Genomic DNA, 10,217 nt, shown 5'->3' with positions numbered 1-10,217 from the left:
ATAACACAAGGAATATGATTCGTTTTAGCCTCCAAGGCTGGAAAAAAATTCATTAGGCAAAGCAAGACACGGTAAACGCTGCCATGTGAAATCAAACTAGGGATCTGAGTCTCTAATTTTGAATTCTTTAATAATTTCTCGTTTATCTTCTAGCATTGAAGTTCCAGAACTGTAAAGCATCTCTTTTCTTTCCTAATAGTGATAAATGTTCTCTGAAAATCCTCTACACCAGTGTTCATCTAACATTGTAAGTTCTGGGACATACTCTACAGAATGAGAACTGTGTCCTTAAAAGGTGTCCACGCATCACTCAAGTTTGAAAAACACTGCTCTCGCTATCACTTTATTGCTCAATTAGTTCCATTTTTCCAAGGAGCAGTCTAAAGCATAAAACTTAGTAAAAGCAGAGCAAAGCAAAACCGAGGCTGAAAGTACCAGTGCTAGGACAAGGCTGCAGCCAAGAGGCGCAGCATCCCCTCTCCCTGACCAGGTCCCGCCCCAGTGGGGGCCAGATCCGCCCACACTGCGCGTGAGAGAGGGAAAATCCAGCGTGGTCACCCAAGCAAGCGCGACAGCACCATGCCAGTTTCTCCTGCCAGGGGCTGGGGGACAGCACCTGCCTCCGGGGGTCACGGGGGCTGGCCGCCGGGGCGCCCGGATGTGGCCGCGCGGCCCGGGCGGCGGGGGCGGCGCGGACGCCAGGAAGACCGCCAGCAGGCGCGGGGAGGGCTCCCCGGACAGAGGGGTTCGTCCGCGGCCCTCGCCGCCCCGCCGGGCCCCACACTTCAACCGTCCCAGGTCCGCCGGCCGCTTCCCCGCCCTCCCCTCACAGCGCCGGTAAGGCCGCCTCACCTGCTCGGCAGCGCTCGATTCGGCGGCCGGGGCTTCCGGCAGCGGAAAGCTGTGAGCGGAGGGCATCACGGCCACCGCAACGCGGTGGCGGCGGCAACACGGAACCGGCTTCCTGGAGGCTTCGCTCCTTTCCGGGAGCCGCACCGCCGCCCCGGCGCCCACCCGTGCGCGTCACCGCCCGGACAGGGAGCGCGCACGCCGGCGGGGGGGCGGGGGAGCGCGGCTCCGGGAGAGGGCCTGAGCCAGGGGCGGGGCCTGAGCCGGGATGAGTGACGTGGAGTGCAGAGCTGTGGGTAATCATGCCAGCGCGGCTGGGCTCAGTGAGTGTCAGAAGTGACAGGGGTAGCGCAGGAGTAACGGGTAGTGTGGCTTGGTTACCGCCAGTCGTAGCTGGTTTGGTAGTCAGCGAGCCGCACTGTGCTCACGACACCGCGGTTACCTTTCCTTTGTGCCCCCAAGGATTATGGAAAATAACACTTGAAAACCTAGGCATTTTAGCTCAACTCTTGTCATGTTTACAACTTAACCAGTAGCTATCCCCGTTTTTTTTTTTAAGTCTTTATTTAAATTCTAATTAACATACAGTGTAATATTAGTTTCAGATGTACAATTTAGTGATTCAACCATTAAAATCCAAGAAGAGAACACAGGCAGTGACATCTTTGACATCAGCCAAAGCAACTTGTCACTAGATACGTCTCCTGAGGCAGGGGAAACAAAAGCAAAAATGAACTATTTGGATTTCATCGAGATAAAACCTTCTTCACAGTGAAGGAAACAATCAAATTAAAAGGCAACCTATGGAATGGGAGAAGATATTTGCAAATGGCGTATCTGATAAAGGGTCAGTATCCAAACTCTATAAAGAACTTATAAAGCTCAACACCCAAAAAACTAATATTCCAGTTAAAAAGGGGCAGAAGAAATGAATAGACATTTTTCCGAAGAAGACATCCAGATGGCCAACAGACACATGAAAAGATGCTCAACATCACTCATCATCAGGGAAATGCAAATCAAAACCACAATGAGATACAACCTCCACCTGTCAGAATGACTAAAATCAAAGACACAAGAAACAACAGGTGTTAGCAAGGATGTAGGGAAAGGGGAGCCCTCATGTGCTATTGGTGGCAATGCAAAGTGGTGCAGCCACTCTGAAAAACAGTATGGAGGTTTGTTAAAACTTAGAAATAGAACTAGCCTGATCCAGCAATCGCACAACTAGGTATTTACCCAAAGAATAAAAAAATATTAATTCAAGCAGATACACCCACCCCAATGTTTATAGCAACAATGTTCACAATAGCCAAACTACGGAAACAGCCCAAGTGAATGGATAAAGAAGATATGATACATACATATATATATGATGGAATATTTCTCAGCCATAAAGAACGAATGAAATCTTGCCACTTGCAACAAGGTGGATGGAGCTAGAGAGTATTATGCTAAGCGAAATAAGTAGCTATCCCTGTTTTACAGATGGGGAAGCCTAGGCTCAAACCATCTAGTGACTCTGTCAAGGTCCGCATAATTGGTAAGAGTTAGGATTTCATCCTTGCCAAAAGTATGTTTTGGGGGAGACAGACTGCCCCCACACACAGTGGTTCTGAGAAGACATAGTAGGGTGAACACCAGTTCCTGAGATTGACCTGATGACCTGGTACTTAGTTCAAGGCCACTCTATCTAGCTTGACAAAAAACTGCCTTGAAGTCACAGCGCTGGAAGAGGCATTGAAAATCACAGCTTCCATCCCCTTTCCCTCTTTTTCTACAGGTGAATACATGGCTGTCCAAAGATAGGAAGTGACCAGCTAGCATAGCCACTTTAAAATGTTGTTGTTGTTGTTGTTGTTTTTAAACGAAAGCCCTGGAAATATCTACGTCGTTATTTCTGTCAAGTAAAACAAACTTGGACAGTTAACATATTTCAAGCAGAATCCTTCTTGTTCCAGCACCAGCCTGGATCATCTCCTTGGAGTAATGTTTCATCCTTGGATTCTGATACTGTTCATGGAAGCAGGCCAGTAGTGACCAGGGAGCCTGGTAAATACTGTCTTGGGGTGCCTGGGTGGCTCAGTCAGTCAAGCATCTGACTTGATTTCAGCTCAGGTCATGATCTCAGGGTCTTGGGATTGAGTCCTGAGTTGGGCTCTGTGCTCAGCAGAGAGTCTGCTTAGGATTCTCTCTCTCCCTCTACCTCTCTCTGCCCCTCCTCCTGCTCTCTCTAAAATAAATAAATAAATCTTTAAAAAAAAAAGGTAAATACTTTCTTTTTACTATTGCTCCACATTAGAATCATAAAGCCACAGAATGTTCGAACCAGAGGGACTGTAGAAACTGTGGTCCAAACGACCTCCTTTTGCTGAGGAACCTGGACCCAGGGAGGTTGAGCGACTTGCCCAATATCCTTGGACACAAAGGGTGAAGCTGTACCGATGGCTCTGACTCCTACATCAGTGCTCATTTGTGGCAATCTGTTTCTATTTTAAAAATGCCCATTTGGATAGCTTACACATTAAACACCTCTGTAATACTGGAGTATAGTTTTTAGAAGCTGAAGTAGTTAGCTACCAACATGCTGTGATTTTAGGGCCAGTCTCCCTCAAAATGATGTGCCCTGCAAAGTCCTTAGCATTTGAGACATTGATTTGGATTACGGTGGTCTCTCTTAAGGAGGCCCCCACTAAAATGACAGACTAGTGTTATTAGCATTTCTTGGTAATTCATATGTAATTACGATCTCATAAAAGCTAGGAAAGAAAAGTATAAAGAACGTATGAAAACATGTAATGTGGTGTATTCATTTCCTAGAACTGCCCTAACAAACTACCCCAAACTGGGTGCCTAAAATGACAGCAGTTTTTTCTTTCACAGTTCGAGAGCCCAGAGGTCTGAAATCAAGGTGTTGGCAGGGCCATGCTCTCTCTGAAGACTCTAGGAGAGGATGTTTCCCTACCTCTTCTTAGTTCCTAGTAGTTCCCAGCTATCTTTGGCATTTCTGTTTGTAGATGCATCGCTCCAGTCTCTGTCTCTGTTGTTGTGTGCTGTTCTCCTGTGTGTCTCTCAGTATCCCCTCTTCTTATAGTCATAACGGATTTAGGGCCCAACATAATCCAATATGATTTCTTAATGTAATTACGTCTGCAGAGACACTATTCTCAAATAAGGTCACATTCCCAGGTTCTGGGTGGATATGAACTTTTGAGGGACACTATTCAGCCAGTACATGAGAGGACCATCCCAGTCTTGTCAGGGAAGACCTTTTTGAAGAAGTGGTATTTGAGGTCACACCCGTCAGATGAACTGGAATTAACTAGAAGAAGGATGAAATCTGGGTCTATATGAAGAAGTAGTACAGTAGAAACAGCAAAGATGCTCTGAAGGGGGAAGGAACACAACTTTCAGAGTGATCCATCAACTTATTCTCACTTATTAACAAAAGAAGCTAAAAACTAAGCTAACCAGAGGGGCGCCTGGGTGGCTCAGTCATTAAGCATCTGCCTTTGGCTCAGGTCGTGATCCCAGGGTCCTGGGATCGAGCCCTTCCAGGGGTCCTACGATTGAGCCCCGCATTGGGCTCCCTGCTCAGCGGGAAGCCTGCTTCTCCCTCTCCCACTCCCCTGCTTGTGTTCCCTCTCTGTCTCTCTCTCTGTCAAATAAATAAATAAAATCTTAAAAAAAAACCCACTAAGCTAACTGGAGATAACATTTACTGAGTACTTTATTCTAGGCACAGTTCTAGAGTATTAGAAAACATTTCAAATAGAATGATAATGAAAATACATCAAAATTCATGGAATGCAGCTGAAGTAGCAGTGGGGAAGAAATGTATAGCTTGAAAAGTTTATTTTAGTAATGAAAAAATGTTTGAAATCAATTCTCTAAGTTTCCATCTTAAGAAGTTAGGATAAGAGGGGTGCCTGGGTGGCTCAGTCAGTTAAGCATCCGACTCTTGGTTTTGGCTCTGGTCATGATCTCAGGATTATGGAATCAAGCCCCACAATGGGCTCCACGCTCAGCGGGGAGTCTGCTTGAGATTCTTTTCTCCTTTGCTCCTCCCTTGGCTCATGTGCTCCCTCACTCTCTCTCTCTAAAATAAATAAAATCTCACAAAAAGAGAGAAGTTAGGATAAGAAAAGCAAATTTTATCAACCTTTTAAGAAAGGAATTATGCCAATCTTATATAAATTCAGAGAAATAGAAGAGGAGGTCAAAATGATCCTGATACCAACAAACAAAAAGGAAAGAAAATTACACATCAATATCCTTTATGGACACAGATGCAAAAATTCTAATAAAATATTGGCAAGTCAAATTCAGCAAAACCAAAAAAGGGTAAGATAGCTTAACTAAGTGGAATTTCTTTTTTTTTTAAAGATTTTATATATTTATTTGACAGAGATAGAGACAGCCAGCGAGAGAGGGAACACAGGGGGAGTGGGAGAGGAAGAGACAGGCTCATAGCGGAGGAGCCTGATGTGGGGCTCGATCCCATAACGCCGGGATCACGCCCTGAGCCGAAGGCAGACGCCCAACCGCTGTGCCACCCAGACGCCCCCTAAGTGGAATTTCTTCAAGAAATGCAAGACTGGTTCAACCTTTCAAAATCAGTCAATGTCATTCATTACCTAAACAGCGTAAAGGAGACAATTCATATGATTCACATGATCTCAGTCAATGGAGAAAAAACATTCGACAAAGCTCAACACTCATTCATGATTTAAACCAAAAAGCTCTCATCAACTATAAAGGGAATGATCTTCCTCAGTTTGATAGGAAAATCTACAGAACTATACATCGACAGAACTATAGCTAACATGGCTGCAAGAGCAAAATACCTCATTACCTGTTTGGTATTTTAAAAGTGAAGAAGAATGTGACATCTGGACTGCAGAAGCCATCTCGCAACCATAAGGCAACAGTAATGCAGATAAGAAGGCAATACTAAATATGATGAAATAGAAAGAAAGAGTTGCTTGGGTCTGTCATGGCATCGTGAAACCACTGGCCTAATACCAGCTCCTGGGTCTATCTCCTCACTTCCTGTAATGGGAGGAAAAAAAAGCCTTTATTTATTCAAATTAATTTTGGCTGGATATTGCATTACTTGCTGTAAGGTCTTTAAAACTATTTGTGGACTGGTGGATTGAAAACTAGAAGGTCCTTCAAGAGGTCTTATTTCCCAGCTGCCTTTTCTTTGGTTAGTGTAGGGTCTATTTACATTTTATAGATGAGACAGCTGGGCTCTCAGAGGCAAAGCAGCTTGCACAAGATCCCAGGACCAAGAGACAGGATCGTTGAACGTGGAGAATATGAAACTGGGAGGTGGACACGTGAGCCCTAGCCCCTGCTATGCTGCCAGTTGATCGTGTAAGCTCAGAAAAATTTAGTTTACCTCATTGGTCCTCACCATCAATATGTTATTTTTAAAAGGGAGGGGGGAGGTAGCTAGGCTGACCTCTAAGGTCCTTTTCAGGTCTCAAATCCATAATTTCTAAGAGGCAAAAGAGAAGACGAGGAACAAGGTCCTCCTCTTCCTCCTCCTCCTCCTCTCCCTCCCTATGAAATCAAACATAAAAGAGCTCATTCCTCTTTTCACTGAACTCTGGATTGCTTTCAATTTATGCATATGGGAACCTTGATGAATGGCTCAGTATTTAACCATCAGTATTTCAAACCCAAACAGTATTTGTTTTAAATTATCTCTCGGGAAAAAAAGCCCTTTAACACGGCAATTGTTTGGCATCCTGCTGGCTTTGCTCTTCAAATGTTTTAACCCATCATTCTGGGGAGCCTAAGTTGGCCACACGGTCCCCCCAGGCAGTGTGGATGTTCAGGGGAGGTAACTGTGAGGTGTTGGGTGTCACAGAAACGAAGGAACCAAGGGGCCCCTGGAAATGCTGAGTCATATTGTTCTCCCCTAGTCATGTTTGCCTTCTAATAATTCACGCACAGACAAGTTTTGGAGCAACTTGGCTAATAATCCTATATCCTTGTACAGAATTTGTCTTCAAGGAGATCATAGCACTTGACAGACATGACCTCATTTATAAGCTCAGCATTCCTAAGGCAGGGAACCGGCCAAGAAAATTCTTATTTTATGGTGTTTTGTTGTGGAGAGAAAGTGCTTGAGCTCCAGAAAGAGCAAGTTACTTAGTTAAAGCAACATCACAATTCAGAGTTTCCTTCAACTTTTTCTCTTCACAGCAGCACGATCAACTGTACATAAAGGGATCATGTGAGATATGGGTCATTACACACACACACACACACACACACACAAGTAGGGAGTGAGTGGACATGGTTGCTGCTCAGGACCCACCTTCTGTTTTTGGGAACGGTACCTCACATTTCTGAAAGAATACACCCGTCTCACACTGGGTCCATTTGGGTCAGACCACATGACCCTGGCCTGATTAAGCAGAGTAATTTCGTCCCCTGACCACCGTGATTGGCAGAAACATCACGCTACTCTTATCAACGTAAGCCGCCTTCTCCATCTGCAGAAAGGATGAGATTGTGGTTTTCATGTGGTTTTTGTTCCATTTCACAAACCGTTCAGACTTGGGCAGGAGGCAGTGGGTTATTTATTGGGCCCCCTGAATCTCACCACTTCTGTGTTCCTTCCTCACTCCAGCTAACATACCACTGTCCTCCGCATCCTTCATTCATTCCTTATCACGCTGTGGGTAGAGTTGTAACTCGTAGGGAATCATCTCTGGGAATCAGTCGGTGATTAGATGTTATTGGCAGGTTGGCCTCATGCTACCTCCTGAGCACGACACCCCAAGGTCATGACTGAGTCCCCTCCAGCTTTTAAGGCCAAGTGCTAACACGTCTCTTCATATCCCCTGGTTCTGACATCCTTAACTGGTTGCTTGCTCCCAGAGTGTTCCTTATTTCCATGCCTCTCTGTCTTTACACATATTTCCTACGACTGGAATAATTTCTTCTTTCTTGATTGCCTATGAAAAAAAATCTATTCATCCTTCAGCTTGCCCCTCTGCTGCTGTGTTATTGTCAAGTTGTTCTTAACCTCCCAGGCAAGAAACTCTCTCTCCTTTATGGCTCAGCACCAACATTTGGTATAACTGCTGTTGGTCTTTGCTAATATCTTATTCCTCTGTGTATTCCTAGCCTGGAGCAAATATGAGTTCAATTCAACAAATACATTTTGTGTGTCCATGATGTGTTCCTCCCATGCCCTGTAAAACTAAGGCTCTAGCTACCTTGCCTTCCACGACAGAAAGAGATTTCACGCAACTCCTGCTGCAATGATCCTACCTTTGCCTGGTCTCCAAATTCATCCCTGTTTCAGATCCATGCCTTATTTTTTTAGAGTCTTTTAGAAACCACAGGTTTACACACTTTCCCATTTTGTAGTTATAAAGATACATTTTTCAAGTTAGGATGATCAAACACGCTCTTTACTTGTATGTTATCTGGATTTGTAATCTCCCGCATCTCTGAATAGATGCATGTACTCTTACTGCCCGTCCTACAGATGTTCGTGTCCATTCTGGAAGGGCGAAAACAGAAGGATTAGTCTCTTTAAAAAAGTAGCATGAAATAGGATGGAGGACACAAAGGGAACAATTACGGCGAGGAAGAGGAAAGATCTCTTTTTTCTTTTTTTATTGTGGTAAAATACATACAACGTAAGATTTACCATCTTAATCATTTTTCAGTGTACCGTTCAGTAGTGTTAAATATCTTCACGTTGTTGTGTAACCAATCTCCAGAATATTTTTGTCTTGCAACACTGAAACTCTATACCCATTAAATAACAACTCCCTAGTCCCACCTCCCCCAGCCCCTGGCAACCACCGCTCTACTTCCTGTTTCTGTGGATCTGACGACACTAAATACCTCATATAAGTGGAATCCTATGGTGTTTTTCGTTTGCGACTGGTTTATTTCACTTAGCGTAATGTCCTCAGAGTTCATCCATGTTGTAGCCTGTGTCAGAAAGTCCTTCCTTTTTCAGGCTGAGTAATACCCCTTGTGTGGATGGGCCACATTTTCTCTATCCACGCATCCATTGAGGGGCACTTGGGATGCTACCACATTTTAGCCATGGTGGATAATGCTGCTACGAACACAAGTGTACGGATACTGCTTTGAGACTCTGCTTTCTGTTCTTTTGGATATATACTCAGAAGTTGGATTGCTGGATCACATGGCAAGTCTACTGTTAATTTTTTTGAGGACCTCCCTACTGTGTTCCGTAAGGGCTGCACGTTTGCATTCCCACCAACAGTGCACAAGCGTCCCATTTTTCTCCACATCCTCGCCAACACTTGTCATTTTCATTTTACTTAAAAGCAACTTCGGGCTTGATAGGAGAAGGCAAGTCAAAAGAGAAGCTGAGACCTCTGTGAACGCCTTTCCTAACCACACCCTACCCTACACATCCACGTTGTGCAATTAACGTTCATCGCTAACAAGTTCTCTCTCTCTCACTTTTGTTCTGAGCTCTGCACTGGTTCAGTCATCTAAGTGGTCTTCCGACCTGCACCATCAGAAAAGTGTCATCAGATTATAAGCTCATGGTCAGGGCTGTGCCTGCTTAGGATACATTTCGCTTGGCCTAGAGCCCAGCACAGCTCCCACAGCTGCAGCCTTTAGAAGGCACTTTAGAAGTGAACAAGCCCTGACTTTCCTTGGTCACCCCGGGAAACTGAGGCAGGCCCAGTGTAGGTGGCCTGCCAGATACAGACAGTAGCGTACAAGCGATGGGTAATGAATGCAGCATCTGCTTTCACAGTTAACATGTCAGCCTCTGAGGAGACGGGCAGAGACAGGTGGTGTCCCTCAGGGCCGTGCCTAGTGTAGTGGAAGTTTCCCAAACACAGAACTGAGGGTGTCAGGCTCAGGTCAGGCTCAGGTCAGGCTCAGGTCAGGCTCAGGTGCAGCCTCCCAGAGCTAACGCCATTGGGAAGGACCTGTGTGTACAGCTGGATTCCCGCTCCCCTGGCAGGAAAGAGCCTGGCCTCCTGACCTGCCAGGTTGCTGTTTGCTGTGGTTTTTTTTTTTTTTTTTTAAGATTTCTTTATTTATTTGAGAGTGAGCAAGCATGAGCAGGGGGAGGGGCAAAGGGAGAGGGAAAAGCAGGCTCCCCACTGAGCAGGGAGCCCGATGCGGGGCTTGATCCCAGGACCCTGGGATCATGACCTGAGCCAAAGGCAGATGCTTAACCCACTGAGCCACCCAGGTATCCCCATTTGTTGTATTTTTTTTTTTTTAAGATTTTATTTATTTATTTGACAGAGAGAGAGAGAGACAGCCAGCGAGAGCGGGAACACAAGCAGGGGGAGTGGGAGAGGAAGAAGCAGGCTCATAGAGGAGGAGCCCGACGT

At 45.3% G+C, this 10,217-nt stretch overlaps 1 protein-coding gene across 2 annotated transcripts in view; it reads right to left on the bottom strand.

The window, feature by feature from the left end:
- The window catches only part of ENTPD4 (ectonucleoside triphosphate diphosphohydrolase 4), a 34,733-nt gene extending 33,743 nt beyond the window's left edge, over positions 1 to 990 (bottom strand). For both annotated transcript variants that reach the window (XM_040626498.1, XM_040626500.1), the window contains exon 1: positions 853 to 990. The gene's annotated coding sequence lies outside the window, so the exon portion shown is untranslated. The remainder of the gene's footprint in view (positions 1 to 852) is intronic.
- Between the last annotated feature and the right edge of the window lie 9,227 nt (positions 991 to 10,217).

This window comes from Ursus maritimus, unplaced genomic scaffold (assembly GCF_017311325.1).
Source record: "Ursus maritimus isolate PB19 unplaced genomic scaffold, ASM1731132v1 scaffold_11, whole genome shotgun sequence".
NCBI lineage: Eukaryota > Metazoa > Chordata > Mammalia > Carnivora > Ursidae > Ursus > Ursus maritimus.
The sequence above is the reverse complement of the archived record's forward strand: the minus strand, read 5'-3'. Positions and strand labels throughout refer to the sequence as shown.